General features: G+C 35.1%; 1 protein-coding gene across 7 annotated transcripts in view; it reads right to left on the minus strand.

Moving 5' to 3' along the window:
* The window catches only part of LOC131429807 (protein amalgam), a 274,623-nt gene extending 258,672 nt beyond the window's left edge, over positions 1–15,951 (minus strand). For 6 of the 7 annotated variants that reach the window (XM_058594187.1, XM_058594189.1, XM_058594182.1 and 3 more), the window contains exon 1: positions 14,779–15,951. The gene's annotated coding sequence lies outside the window, so the exon portion shown is untranslated. The remainder of the gene's footprint in view (positions 1–14,778) is intronic. The other variant, XM_058594185.1, reaches the window with a different exon arrangement.
* Between the last annotated feature and the right edge of the window lie 433 nt (positions 15,952–16,384).

Here is a 16,384-nt window from a genome sequence, read left to right on the forward strand (position 1 = left end):
ATCTACTTTAGGACTATTGATCCTCGGTTTCCGCTTCCGAAAGCACCGATAATAGTTAAGAAAACTTCGATTTCTCAGCAACGGTTGAACCGATTTTCACAATTCATGATTCAAATAAAAGCTCTCATTATCTCAAGGGGGGGGGGGGGGGGGGGGGGGTAGGGTCTAAATGATGAAAAAAATATCATTTTTGCGATTTTTTTTCAGAACTATCGTTCAACAAAATAAATTCAAATATTTTGTATAATAAAAAGCATCATTCGAACAACATTTTGAGAAATAAGTCGTTGAAGAAGAATTTTTGAGAACTGAACAAATCGAAGCAGCATAGCTAGAGAAGAAGTTTTTCTAGACTTTTTGATTTTTTTTTAAATTTTTTTGAATTTTTGGTGGTTGTTTAAATTCAAAAGTACGACTTTTCACGACAAAATCGGTCATTTTGTAGCTGTAAAACCTCCCCAAAGTAACAAACAACGGAAAGAAAAACGTTGGGGTCTGGTTTTTTATATGTAGAAAGTGTGTGCAAAATTTGAAAAAATTGGTGCAGTAGTTTTTGAATGACTTACCACTTGACTTACCAGAAAAACGCGTTTAAAGTTTATTGTCTATAAAATCGAAGGAAACAATTTTTTACTCCAGGGTGCCCGTAGGGTATAACATTTTCAAAAAATCATATTTTGTCTTTTATAATTTATTATAATGAAACATTTCAAGCATTTTTTGTCAAGTTTCGAGGTCAATCGAAGTAGAAATCTTGGGCCTGTGCGTTGAGCTCTTGCTTCTGCACAGAATGAGATAGCCATAGATAAAGGTCCATAACTTCCAGAGTTTCGTTCCAATAGACTTGAAAATTTCACAGAATATTCTTGAAATGTTATACTATAAGAAAATATAAAGAAAATAATAAATGATTTTTCAAAAATGTTAGACCCTACCCGCCCCTTAAGGGGGGGGGGGAACTTTGGGGTCCGGTATTTTACATGTAGAAAGTGTATGCAAAATTTGTAAAACATTGGTGCAATAGTTTTTGCATGGCGATGGACACGGACTTTCATGGTCGTCAAATGGTGAGACAACTAAGTCCTTACAAGTTCCTATCTCATACCTCTCCGTGTGTCTATGATGACATTTGATCAATAGAACAGCGTCGACTGGCTGTTATCACCTTCTGCGTTAGTAGCAGAATGAGAGGGTGCGAAATGGTTTATAATTTAAAGCCTATCCTGAAGTGCAATATTTATCATCCCGAGTAGCAATCCGCAACTAGTTCTGATGCGACTAAGTCCAAACTATGTTGCAACAAGAGCACGAATATGTTTTTAATGTTATACTGGTTAAAACAAGGTGACATCAATGTTTCTTCATAACACAACTAGTTACGAAATAGTTATTTAGGTTTCAAATCACTACATCTTTTTGTCATATTGAATTAATTATAATTTATAAGCTATCGTTACTTAATCCAAACATATCTTTAATAACAACTATGCTTCTAGCTACTAGTTGAAAATAAGTTTAGTTGACTCCAATATTAGCAACCCATAACTAGTTCTGATACCACTTAGCTCAACTATGTTGCAACAAGAGCACGAACATGTTTTTTATGTTATGCTGGTTGAAACAAGGTGACGGCAGTGTTTCTTTATAACGTAAACATTGAACTAGCAATCATTTGTAAGTTATCGTTACTTGATTCTAACATATCTTTAATCACAGCTCTGGTTTTAGCTGCTAGTTAAAAAAAGGTTGCGAAACCATTATAAATACGTAAGCGTATATGTAAATCGTTACGGTTAAATGATGTAGCAATAACTTTGATGTTATAGGATTATAACATACAATTTCTGCATTGATTCAGATAGTTATCGGTAGGTTTTCGCAACGTTATGATAACGAAAATGTAACCAAAAAAACTTTTATTGGCTTGAATATGGCGAACACAATGTGGAGTCTCAAAAAGTGTATGAAACGTGAATAAAACCAGGATATTACTTTTTTCAAAACTACTTTTTGACGAAAATAATTTTTGTTCTATGCACTATTATAAACTCGAAGAAAACAATATAGAAACATCGATTCTGATAATATTATAATTCTCATGATATATGAATTTAAAATGATGAGAAATCACTCTACTTGGAACAATTTTGAGCATTTTGAACATAGAATTATTTTGTTGTTTATTCTTTATATTTTTATAAACAGATTTTGATTGACGACGCATAAAAAACAGTTAAGTAAAATTGAATTCCGCTCGACAGTTTTATAATCGTTGTGAAATTTGTACCTTGTATTAAATTTTTAATTTCAAGTACTATACTGTCTTTTTATTGTTGATAGGAAAACATTATGGATTCATTCAATGTTTATAATGTCGATGGAAACAAAGTTTCAACTAGTTTACTTGAAAATAAGTTATATTCAAGTTATGGAAAATAAGTTATTTCAGTATGGCATAACAACGTAACGACAACTTATTTTTAACCGACATAGAAACTAGTAGAAACTGCGCTTTTTGAGTCACGCAAGTGGTTAGATGTTAGTAACAATAACTCAAATATCTAGTTGCAAACTAGTCACAAATAAGCTAGCATAACAAACATTGTTACTTGGGCATAGTATATTGCAACATAAAACTCTGTTGTTTTTTATGTTATATATTCGCCCTTATTCTGAATAACGACGTATTGATTTTTCGATCGAATGTGGTTCGATCGAATGTGGTTCGATCGAATCATAGCTACCTTTGATTTTGCTAGCGTTATCGGGAATACAAATGAAATACGAGGGAAAAAACGATACGACGTTATTCAGAATAAGGGCGATTATCACCCTTATTCTTGTTTACGGCCGTATGCGATACATTCGAAAGTATATCAAATTCGTATTCCTGTTTACGTTCGAATCAATCACACTTTTAAACATCGTACATGCATAAAACCAACACCCATTCAATTTTAAACTATCAGTTCTGGTACAGATTTGAGTTGTAAATAAAAATCTTTGATATCGTTTGTTATTTGACTTATTTTATTTCGCTGATTTTGTATCATCATGCTTGCTTACGTCCGTATTGACTATTCGACGAACACATGCTTTCGAACGAATACGAGCAAGCCATTCTTGTTTTCACTCGAACGTGTACGAACGCGAATCCTGCAAAGTAAAAAAAAGCATTTAAAATAGCAGTCCGACCAGTAGTAACTGCGAAAAATATGTTGCATTTTTCTTGCAATTTTGTCATGTTTTCGATAGTCTACATATTTATTACATTGGTAAAATCATGCATTTAATATAAAATAAAGCATGTTTGCCCATGGCATATTTTCCATAAAGTACCTAATAGATGTAAAATTTGATGCGTAAAAGCTTGGAGCCGCGCATACATTCTAAGGCTCGCCAGAAAAAAAAACAGCTTTACTATACTGCTATGCTTTCTAAATGTTTTCTGCAAAACACAAATTTATGATTTGATAGCAAATCACCTTTAGATTCGAAATTGAGTTTGTTGGAAATCGGTTAAACTTTTTTCAATGTGTTCGAACGGTTGATTCGCAACATTAAACTGACGAATCGAAACCACGTCATTTCGTCTATTCGTCCGTAAACGGGAATGGGACTTTTCGTTCGTACGAATGATGTTCGAATACACGTACCATTGGAAGCTAAACTGGCATATATTCTAGAGTTTCGTATGTGGTTAATCACAAGAATTGGACTGATTTCATCAAGGCTTAGCATTTATTTGGAGAAGTTTAGTGATATTTGAATATTTTGTAGCAAACGAGTCGCGTTAGAAATCATTCGAGTGAAAACAAGAATGGCTAATTCGCATTCGTTCGAAAGTACCCGTTCGTCGTATTACGGATACGGACGTAAACAAGAATGAGGGTGTATATATGGAATTGAAATATACTACATTATATTATATATAATAGTAATAATAATAATATTTATTATTATTATTATTATTATTATTATTATTATTATCATTATTATTATTATTATTATTATTATTATTATTATTATTATTATTATTATTATTATTATTATTATTATTATTATTATTATTATTATTATTATTATTATTATTATTATTACTATTATTATTATTATTATTATTATTATTATTGTTATTATTAAACGAGAAATATTACATTTCCGGCAGTACTGTGATATTAACTGTTATATATTGTATCTTTTTGGATAAAAAATCTAAAGAAACAGTTTATAAGTCTAGGGAGCCCGTAGAGTTTAACATTTTCAAAAAATCATATTTTTTCTTTCGTATTTTGTAGAATGTTTTGTCTAGTTTTTTATCCCGGGTTGGCGGTTCAATGCATAAGCCAAGACCAGTTGTTGTATGTTCGAACCCCGACCTGGAAGGATTCGTAGTGTCAGTAGAATCGTAGCACTAGCCATGCAATGGTTCAGTACACTTTGAATCGGCTGCAATAACTTGCTGAGTTTTGCTCCGATAAGCTTGAAAATTTTACAGTATATTCTTGAAATGTTTTACTATAAGAAAATACAAAGAAAAAAAAAAGATTTTTCAAAAGTGTTAGACCCTATCCGCCCCTTAAAAGATATTGTGCTATTTCATCCAGATCCTACTTCCGGTTCCATAATTAAAGACTGTCCCAGAAAGTATGGACGCACTTTGATTTCGTTGTAAATAATACACAAGTGTTAGATATTCAAATTTTATTCGATATACTGATAATATTAGACTACAACAACAGAATATTATTCTCAACATTTGCTACTTAGCCATTGTAGACTAGCTGGCGCACCTTCTTGCGAACGTGCCTCATTAAAGTCCGTACAGACTTCTTGACGACAAGTATTGACACTTTTTTCTAATCTTTTTCGAACTGTTGAATGGTTTCGGCTGCCGAGACATGTTTTCTAAATTGTGCCTTCGTTAATGCCCAAAATTCCTCAATTAGTCGAAGTTGTGGGCAATTTGGTGGATTCATGTCTTTTGGGACGAAAGTGACATTTTTGGTAGTATACCATTCTACCGTTGATTTCGAGTAGTGGCAAGATGCAAGATCTGGCCAGAAGACAACAGGATCCTTGTGGCTTCGAATCATGGGTAGAACTCGTTTTTGTAAACATTCCTTGATGTATTTCCGCTGTTCATTGAAGCAGTGGTGATGAAGGGTTTCGGAATCTTACCGCAGCTACAAATTGCTTGCCAAACCATAGCTTTCTTACCAATTTTTTCGACTTCAATCGATGTCTCGAACTGGTTTAACACTTGCCCTTCTCGCACCGTATAATATTGTGGTCCCGGCAAGGATTTGTAATCGAGTTTCACGTAGGTTTCGTCGTCCATGATTATGCAGTTCAAATTTCCAGTTTCGGACTACGTTTTGGTTGTTTCTGCTTCTTATAGGTTCGAAGATTCAAACGTTCTTTAGCACGAAGAACATTTGACTTCGAAGTGCAAACTTTTTTGACCACATCCTGAACTGAAACCTCATTCTTTTGCTCGAACGCCTTCAGTATACGTTTATCCAACTGAGGGTTAGCAGGACCTTGTTTTCGACCCGTTTTCGGTTTATCCTCGAAGGTGTTATCCTCACCGAACTTCCTGATTGCATTTCGCACGGCTTTTTTACTTACTCCTTCCATTTTTGCTATCTTTCTCAGCAACAGTCCGCGTTCTGTGCACCATTTGTACACAATTTTTCGACATTGTTCTGCTGAAAGTCCACGCATTTCGAAACAAACTAATGAAAACGAATAAACAACTACACAAGTGGTTAGAGAAGAGTGTAAACAACAGGACGCAGTCATAAAAATTGACAGATTCTGAACCATTGCGAAATGGTAGCGGTTTTTGGTTGCGTCCATACTTTCTGGGACAGTCTTTATATAACGATGAGTGTCAAAAGTTTCAAACAGTCATTAAAAATACGTGCTGGTACGTAAGAAGAAAACACCACCGCCTTTCGAACGAAGCATACAGTGTGCTTTGTTTAATTTCGAATAGCGTGTATTAGATTTACAGATTCCTGAGATGATAAGAAATTAAAGCGCAACGAAATGAGTTACCAAATCGAATCTGAAAATGACAGCTTCTTTTTGTTTAGAGGTAGCGTATTGTAATGTAACTGACAATCATTTCTTTTTCCTACATTATGACCAAGGCCACCGTCATTCCATCATATCAGAAACAATTTTAGAAAACATAAAAAACATCAACAACACTGCAGTGTAAGTGATTAAATAACTTATAATAGTTATGTAATTTATACTCATTTAGATCAACAGACGGAGAGAAAAAATATGTTTATGCTTATTTTGACTAATGCTGTGCTTGTTTCATAATCTGTTGTGAACAGCATTTTGATAATCTTTTTCTATATCTTTATATTACCTCGGTTCCATTTTGGTAATTCTTAGAGGCGTTGTAAAACTAAAAGAGAAATTTCCAAAGCATTCATTAAAACTGAGCTTCTGCTTAGTGTAATCAATTCCACTATGTTTACTTTAGATTCAGGCTCTACAGATAATATTCAAATTATCCAATTACTACACTCCGGATGGGCAAGGGAATATCAACTTTGCGCAACCCCAAAATCAAGAAACTTCCCGGTGTCTACCCAGTGGCAAAATCTGTTTGAGGCTAGAACTTTTCCCCGCCGTCGTCACTTCTCGACATAACTAGACCAAATTAAATCTAATCTACGAGCTCCAGGCAAGGATAAAGAATTCATTTTCAATACGCCCCGAAAACTTTGGCCGAACTCGGCTGCTACCTTCCCCCGACCCTGATACGGCGTGGTGGGTGGACTGTTTCCGTTCCTAGAAGTTGAGGATCATTAAATCCAAATGTTTATCCACACAGTTTGAGCGTAACCGTAACACCCAGCCGGCGGCGGTGAGTATTGGTATATAAAATAAAGCTCCTGGGCGGGCGATTCTCTTCCTACTTGTCGGCTACGTTACACTCGAGACAAGTGATGCGTTTGGCAAATTCTGTCCTGTGCCGTTGCTTTTTGCTGACAGTGACGATTTTCGCTCCTGCAAATTGAAGAAGAGAAACTCAATTTCATAAAATAAATGTTTATGGGTTCCGGTCCCAATTGATGCGGATAAATCCGACTATTCGGATATATCCCGCGAGGTGACAAACGGCAAGCGATTCACGGACGACTTCCCACAAAAGCGTCCGATCAGTGATACGACGGCTCACACGTTCACCTTGAAAGCTAGTCGTCTAGGTCGTCACTCCTAAGCTGGAAATTGGAAATTGCTTTTTACGTTTTAGGGAGGTCATGAACAAACCATTGAAGAAGCACAGGTAACAAATTGTACCGCTGAATCTTTAAACAATTAAATATCCAATGCGATTCGTCTTTCAGAAAATAGAACATTTTTTCAACCGACCACATTCAAAATTCGAACATGTTTTATGATGTTATGCGATTTCATTAATGCAAACCGCCGTAGCAGTATCGTAAATTCTCCATCAGAAAACGATTAAATTCAGACCAATTCCGTGAGCACCCCAATTTCTACTTCCAACACAACACTCAATCGTTTCCGGGAAGGTCAATTCTCGAGTAGATGTTTTACGGCGAAGCTGTTGTTCATCTCCTTACGTGTTATGTTCATTTCTACCTCAAGGTCCTTTTTTATTTTAACGCTTCAATGAGTCTCCGATTCGTTCTTTACATTTCGGCTTCCAGTGGTGATGCTGAACGCTAGCTACACCTTCAGGCTGTGCCATCCTGAAGAAAGCAAGAACAGCAGTAGCCGCAGCAGCAGACAAGCCACATCTTGCTACTAGCATCATCCACTTCATTCTTCTTTGGTATTTTTTGTGCAATAAAAGAAACCAGAAACAGAGCAGAAAGCCAAACACTCCGCTCGATTGTTCCCTTGTCTGTCATAGAAATAAACACAATGCCACCCCCACCTTCCGTAGACGCTATCACGAAACGGGAGAAGGTAGAAGAAGGAAGCAATCAGAAGTCGTATAAAAAATAACTAACACATAACTGCCACCCACAACAGTACTAGTCAAGCTGCTTAGTGCCCTCAGCTAGGGTGAAGTATTGAGGTCGCAAAAAAGGACTATTATCTAATATCAATAAACAAGAATTAAAAGGTTAAATACCATAGAGTGGAAAATACAAAGCTGTTCCGTAGACCGGAAGCCACGCAGCCAGTTTGATACCGCTCAATGGATGAGTAGAGGGAAATATATGCTAGTCGTAAAAGTGGTGCTCATTAAGGAGATTAGGAATTTCTTTTACGTTCTGGCACGAACAACCCAACAAGTTTCGCTAGGAGCAAGAAACCGAAACGATTCTCGGTTATATCGAATGTGAATATAACTTTCGTGTACCACAATCTAAGTATGATAAACTGAGCGTTTTTTTTGCGAAAGCAACATTCGAAAACATCATGAATGTTGATAAATTGGAAATAATTTAATGAAAAATTCTTGATCAATACGTATACCTTCTCTAACCAACTCTATTTTTTATCTACATTTAGGGGTTTTAGGTTACCAAGCTTTGATACATACAGTAAAAACATTTCTAGAATACATCTTCTTAGTCAGTGTTGGTGATGGTAGATAATTTCACAGAAGCTGCTCGATATTTCTCTACATTGTATACAACATTTTCAATCCGGTAGAAGATGCTACAAGAACTCGTGTCTCTCAATGCATGAACCGAGAGAATTTTTCAACATTTCTTCGCTCCACTTCATATTCTGAGTATTTCACGGCCCTTAAAAAAATTTACAGTACGATAACGATCGGTGCTGTGAGGAATTTACCAAGAGAGAACGCCAGTTGACAATTTTCGCAGAAAATCGAATCGATGATTCGACTTGATGATTCTCATATTAGGTTGCAATATTTCCAAACCCTTGTGTGGAGCATTCACATACATTTTCATAGACACAACTTATACAAAGCTTATATGCACATAGTTTGAATAAGCGGCAGTAGTAGAATGATTCTATCGTAATTATCAACTGCCCATATAGAATCGGATCGCGAAACGAGAATAAGCGACCGTTTGTTGCTTCAGAGAGAATCCCCACAGCAGTGTGCTAATTCATGATGCTCAGGTCATCGAGAGAAATTCGCTCTCGCACTGGTGTCCATTCTATGTTAAATGAACCATGCCGGTTTTTTGTTGCTGCTATGATATCCGTCTCTATATGATGGCACTGATTGAATCGCGTGAAGAGTTGCTACAGAGTGTTCTTTGATACGATAAAAAAGCTATCCTTGTTCTTGATAAGTATTTTTATAATAAATCCTCCGAAAATCCCAACTAAACTTTTTGTATATGCTCTGTAGATCATTGTCTCAGTTTTAGTGAATTGTTGTGTTTAACTATAAGTTTTCTTCTTCATTAGATAACTCAAAAAAAGTAGTCACCATTTAATCACAATCACAATATTTAATTATTGGAATCCAACTGCGGTTCATATTTGTCACTAGGGACTCAGCTACAAGAACAATAACAGATGAAGTCAGTTTTAAGCCATTCATAAGTGTTTTCATCTTCAATTTTGAATTTGCGCTGATTTTTAAAAGCTAATGAGAGTTGTTTCGTGACATATGTACTAAAATTGGACCATCTTTATCGGTTAAAGAAATCACATGCACCACACACAATATTGACGTTTATGTTTTGTCTTTTTTAATGCCTATGGGGTACATCAGTGACATCATTTATATGCAAATCTCAGCTGATATGTAGTACGATTGTTATCTCGAACACAATATATTGAAGATAAATCAAACCTTCGATTGACTTTCAATGATTTGTTTCAGTCTCAGATCTCAAATCAGTGGCTGGCGGCAAAGCAGAATAGCGAGGATAGACTTGTAACACGATGTGTGTTTTTTTCTGTTGGCTGGGTTTCCATAGATATAGAACTATAATTGAATAATGTGGCGGCCAGGTAAAGCGAAGCATGCTTGGTCCTTCTAGTCAATCAGGCTTTCTCTTTAGGGTTTTTCATGTGCAGGGTTGAAGGGTGTCGCAAAACAATTTCCTCGGATTCGAGTCCCGACTTCGTGGTAACATTTTCGTAGTTTTCATTACATACTTGCATTCACATATCATTTTCCCAATCTGGTTTTACCCATTAGATACTGATCAAATTTAAAACTAGCTCAAGACGGCTCTTCGTCTTAACAAGAAAAAAACACCATTTATGATTTTGATGTAATTTTGTCCCGAACTCTAACTTATTCAAACTGATTTTTTTTTTCAGTGTATCTTCATCGCAAACAAAACTTAAAGTCATAATCATCCAAGAATCCAATAGAACTCTCTTCTTGAGGAGATTTTAAAGAATACTCTTTCGCTATTTGCCGGATATTTCCACAAAGTATCAGTACCGCACCAACAAAGTTTTAGCCAAAAAACCGCATCCCTCAAAAGTTTCCATCTTGTAATATATAAACAATTAGTAGTGATAATAATTACCTATTTTGGGACAAATTTCACTCAAATCAAAAACGATGTTTTTTAAATCAGCTTTAAATTGTTGGTTCCTTTATTTTTCGTGCCGGACTCGATTAAACGAATTTCGCGCCAGATCGCATTTGGAGTTGGCGGTTCCATCTCAAATTTTATTGAAACTTTCTGGGCACGTAGACTGACACGAAAAGTCACTTTTCCAAAACTGGCTATCTTTGGAGACGGACAATCATTTTTTTTTAATATAACCATGGAATCCATGGTTTCAAATATAACCATGACCATGAAAAATGAAAAATGCTACAAAAAGGTGTTCTACTTGTCGCGTTCAGTTAGTCAAATCTTCAAATAAAATATTGAAATTATAATTACTCGAGCTCTACTCTGAAAAAAATTAATTTAAAATATTTTAATTCGATTTACAAAAAAAATTTTTTGATGAAATGTTCCCTACCAATCGTCTACACATTGCGAAATGGAAACTTTTATTTCATGTCTACACTCTTAGAAAAAATGAAATTTACGCTTGACATAAATTCAATCATGCGTTTATTTCTTCGGTGATGACATAATATTACATCTACTAACAAGTAATAATAAATTTTGAGTCTGTGTCGATGTAAACTTTAGCTAAATTAACTATGTAGTTAATGATACGACATATCTTTACATGCTTTGTATTGTGAATGTAAGTGAATCGCGACGCTCCTTTTATGTGCACCTATAAAGATGTAACTTTTTCAAGGTACACACTTGGAAGAAATCGTGTAAATTTACGTCAATATAAATGCCCATAAAAGGAGCGTCGCAATTCACTTAAACTTACAATTCAAAACATGTAAAAATGACTTTACAGCTAATGAAGCTAAAATTTCCATCTGAACAGACACAAAATTTATTTTTACGTGCTAATAGATGTAATATTCTGTCAACAATACAACAAATTACGATATGGTCGAAGTTACGTCAAGTGTAAGATTCATTTTTTCTAAGAGTATACTTTTTGCAAATATTAAGCAACTAGCGATAGAGTGTTCTGTAGAACCTCCTCACAAATTGAGTTCCATTGAATCCTTGACGTTCAATTAGGTTTGGAAAAACAGTGAGAAAGAATTTTTTTTGTTTTAAACACTTTTTTTCTTAAAAGTGCCGATCTTGCAATGTATAAACGGTTGGTAGAGAACATAATTACCTTTCTTGGGATAAAATTTCAACAAAACTAAAAATGTTATTTTAAAAATTTATTTAAAATCAAAAATTTTATTTAAAATCGACTTTGAATTAATTAAATCAATTTTTTCAGTGCAAGGCTTGGTATAGATTTTTTCAATATTTTTAACTGAAAATTTAACTGATTTTGAGAAAATCACTAGTGCAACATGTTTTTGTAGGATTTGTCGTTGTTCGACTGTAACCATTTGAAAAAAAGAATAATAAAACAAAAGTTCTGTCTTTTTAAAAAACAGTCCAGATGAATTTTGGATAACAATAGAATGCAGAGTAGCTTTTTGTGTTCATTGAAAGACATGCATAGAGACTATATAGAACAATCCTTCGTGTACACTCGAATAACAACTTCTGAGTTATTTATGTTTCATTCCCAAATATCTCGAGAACCGCTACTTCCAGGAAAAAAATGTCTTTATAACCTTTCTTTTAATTATATACAAAGTTGGGACTGGACAAAATTTTTTCATTGCACATTCGTAGGAACAAACTTTGGAAAATATCTTAGTGAAATTCCATCCAGATCGAAACACTAGATTTTGAATGTATTTTTTATGTCTCGCAATAATTGCTAATTTAATTGAAACGTGCTCTATCGACCTAGCAGTGGAATGAGATTCATTTAATATCACTCAACATTAGATTTGTTGAATTCATTTTACAAATAATTGAAAATCGATTTTAAAACTGTCTTTCATCATGTATTCAATAAAACGTAAGTTAGCAAACTTTTTTTGTTAATATCATGATCGAACGAATTTATAAAAATGTCAGATCAATTTCATTGTATATTTTATACACTAAATTTTAATTTTTACCTCTTGGATTTGTCAACTACATATTGAGCAACAAACTTCTAGACTCTTCAAGAATTCTCGATAAATACCGAATACCTTATAAATTTGACGCTATTGTCAAGAGATTGAAAATGGAATTATGTATTGAAATTATATATTATAATTATATTACATTGTTTGACGTATTTGAACGCAAAATTAATCAAGTAATATAATATTTAAAATAACTTATTAGTGCTCGAATTTTGTCGGGCTTCACATAGTTTCAGGAAATTTTATTCTCTTAGAGATTGTGGTCAGAAACTATCAATTACAATTTATCCGTACCGATTATTTGCTATGTTACTTCCTATTTCATGAAAGATATTTATAGTCTTCATACCCTGGAAATGAACAAATGTACCTTCGAAACGTTGGCCAGCAACACAAAATTGAAAATTGAACAAATGAATTAAAAAGCCACATTTGAATTAAATTCATGGAAGTATATTCGAGGTCGTCAAAGTATGAAATAACTAAATGCCCACAGGTTCCCATCTTATGCCTTTCTATGAAGGCATTTGGTCAATAGAACGACGTCGACTGGGTGCTATCGCCTTCTGCGTTAATAACAGAATGAGAGGGTGCGAATTAGTTTTTTATATAATAACTCATTTGACATGCAAAATTATTAAAAATTCTTCCAACAGAAGAAGTATTTTAGTTTGACGACCTTTGAAGAAGTGTATTTAAATCCTTTAATATGATTTTATATCGAATATAAATTATCCAGACTTTTGGTCAACTTATTTAACGTCGGTAACATTCCTTCCAATACTTAGCATTAGCATTTTTCTTCACACCTTTAAAGAATTCGACATATATACGTCTTATGAGTAGAGGTAACTGTCTTACAAATGTTGTATATAAGAGCTTCTGTACGAAAAATATTCAGATGTAATATCATACTTTGCCCCAACAGTGTAACTGGCTGGTCCTAAAGGTTGAAGGTTTGGATACGATTGGTTAAAAATGGGATATTGGATGAAAACTGGAGTGTTGGTAAGTTCGGAAAATGTTTTTTTTTTTCGTTTTCGTCCGAGACGTCAGATAGGATATGGCACCTAGTGTCATATCTTTAAAGGGTCACATAAATAGTGTGGACTTTGCGTCTGCTTAGCGGTTCAAATTGAACTGTTAGGCGGAGATGGCGGTTCAATTTGAACTGCTTAAACACTGATAAGCCGAAGGCGAAACGCGAAGAAATCGAAACTAAATATGTACTTTACGTACAAACCAAAAACCCCTAAATGTTAAAATTCTGCGGCGGCCAGTATGCGTTTTTTATGCGAATTTTCGGAGTTATGCGGTTTCCCTTCTGCGGTTTTTTTATGCGAAGTTTCAGAGTTATGCGTTTTTTTTATGTGAAGTTTCAGAGTTATGAGTTTTTTTTATGCGAATATTCAGAGTTATGCGGTTTTTTTATGCGGTTTCTTCATGCGGTACGTAAAATCGCATAAAAAAGACTTCAGTGTACTTTAATTTGATACATTTCCCTAGTACCAAGGCAAGTTAAATTTTCGTCTAAAATTCCTTTAAAATTCTTGATTAGTATTTTCAATAAATGTTGTTTGAAAAAAAAAACGTTTGGCAACAATTATTCGCAATCTAAATAGGACATCGTCGAGTGTGTCACGTTATCGATAAGTTAGTTTACATTTTTATACAAATAAACGAAAAAAAAGTTAAAATAATGTTTTAGTAAAATCAAATAAATTAAGGATCACAGTCAAAAGTGCTCATATACGCCCTTATTCTGAATAACGTCGTATCGTGTTTTCTCTCGTATTTCATTTGTATTCCCCATAACGCTAGCAAAATCAAAGGTAGCTATGATTCGATCGAACCACATTCGATCGAAAAATCAATACGTCGTTATTCAGAATAAGGGCGATATTCTCAGATATTATGGCAGTCCTGTACAGACGTTGGACATAATGATACAAAATATTATAAAAATATTCCGATAAAAAGTGATGCAATAATCAATGATCAGATCATTGCATCATTTACATCTTTTTTCCTCATTTTCTGCTCTTGTGAGCGGACTTTAGAAATCTATCAGCTCTTTTTAAAAGACTATATAGCCCATTCACATCATGAAAATACTGATACTTTTTTTAAACAATTCATTTACAAAACACCGTTCGAATTAAAAAACCAGTTCAGTAGTTTGAAATACTCCACCAAATTACTGTCCCCTAATCTTCCACAGCAACATCCTCCTTGGAAAAGAAACTCACCTTAGTTTTGCTTCGTGATCCGTTTTAGATTGCTTTGTTTGCGTGTAACCGATTATTTCGATTCAACTGTCAAAACAAACTCTGAAGTTACGTGACAACGCCGAATTATAGTCGCTTTCCTCAATTTCGATAGTTCTTCAAACTATCATCGTTCGAAATGAAACTAGCGCGCATACGATGGCAATATAAACATTATGATTAGCTCACAATCTTTGATAACAATTATCGTTATGGAACAACAATCTTCGTAACCGTTTCGGTTACAGCAATAGGATCATTCACCACTACCATATACGAGTATTAGAAAACTCAAAGACTCCGAAACACGCACTTTCCTTTCGATGTTTTTCTACTTCGTCCGCCAGCTTGCTGCGATGGTTAAAATCCGCACATTTTCTGAGTCACGCAATCAGATAAAAAAATAAATAGAATACCCATTTAACAAACCCGGAAAGACACAGAACGCTCCCATTAATTCATATAATTGCACCGTTGATACCGAAGGAAGTAAATTAAACGATCGCTCAAGTACCAGCATTCTGCCTTTAATTTCAATTCAATGAATTTAGAAAAAAGATCAATTAACACTTCACTCCGCGATGCTCATCTGATTCGTACAGCTGACGGAAACTTCACTTTCAACGTTCAATACACCGAAATCACCCTCACTGTGGCAATCATCACACGTTATTCTTAGTGCGGCACCCTGAAAGTGTCCTATCACAACCAGAACAGACACCAGTGAATTCAATCCGTTCAAACAACCCGGCTAAACTATCGTTCTTTGGCACATAAGCCGTCCATTCATTGGCGTTCTTTGTTTGAAAACGAGCGGGAAAAACCTGTGCAGCGCATCCTGCAAAACCTTCAACGGTTAATCATTCCACCATCATTCGAACGGAGCGGAACGAAACGGAACGGCACGGAAGCATCTGCCTCTTACTTGAAGAACTATCCTTAGGAAACTGTCAAACAGTTATCACTGTGAACTTAAGCGCGCAAACGACCGCCGACCGGATTTATTGCCCACACACCGTCTTATCGTTCTACATAAACCACGAATCGACAGGTTCAGCCCGACGTCAACGTTCACGTTTAATCAACCGCACTGAACGAGACTTCGTATCAAACTGAATTTCTGCCAGCAATATTGCAAAGCATCCCCTTCTGACAGGAGATAAAGTCCTCCGAAGACAGCTACCACGTGAGTGGTGGGTGGTGATTCGGATGTTCGCTACCGGCGTACTGGTGGAAAAACGATGAGCGACTCCATCCATCCATCCATTGTTGATTCTCGCACATCCCTCCATTTTTTCGTCTTCAGCCGAACAGCTAAGTGCCGGTGGGAAAATTCTCACTCTCACAGACTCGTCAGTAGATTCTCACGAGCAGTAAGAATCAAAACAGAGAACCGAATCGTTGCCGAACGTGACCAGGACACTGGTGCCGCTGTTCGAAAAGGATGACTATATATTTTTCCGTAGCGAGTTTGGATTTGTTTACATGTAGCAACAGCAGCAATTAACATCGCCAACAGAAGAAACATCGATTGTCATGTACAGCATACGAAAAAGGAAAGCAAATTTGAATATTTAAAACCTAATTA

This window comes from Malaya genurostris, chromosome 2 (assembly GCF_030247185.1).
Source record: "Malaya genurostris strain Urasoe2022 chromosome 2, Malgen_1.1, whole genome shotgun sequence".
Taxonomy (NCBI): domain Eukaryota; kingdom Metazoa; phylum Arthropoda; class Insecta; order Diptera; family Culicidae; genus Malaya; species Malaya genurostris.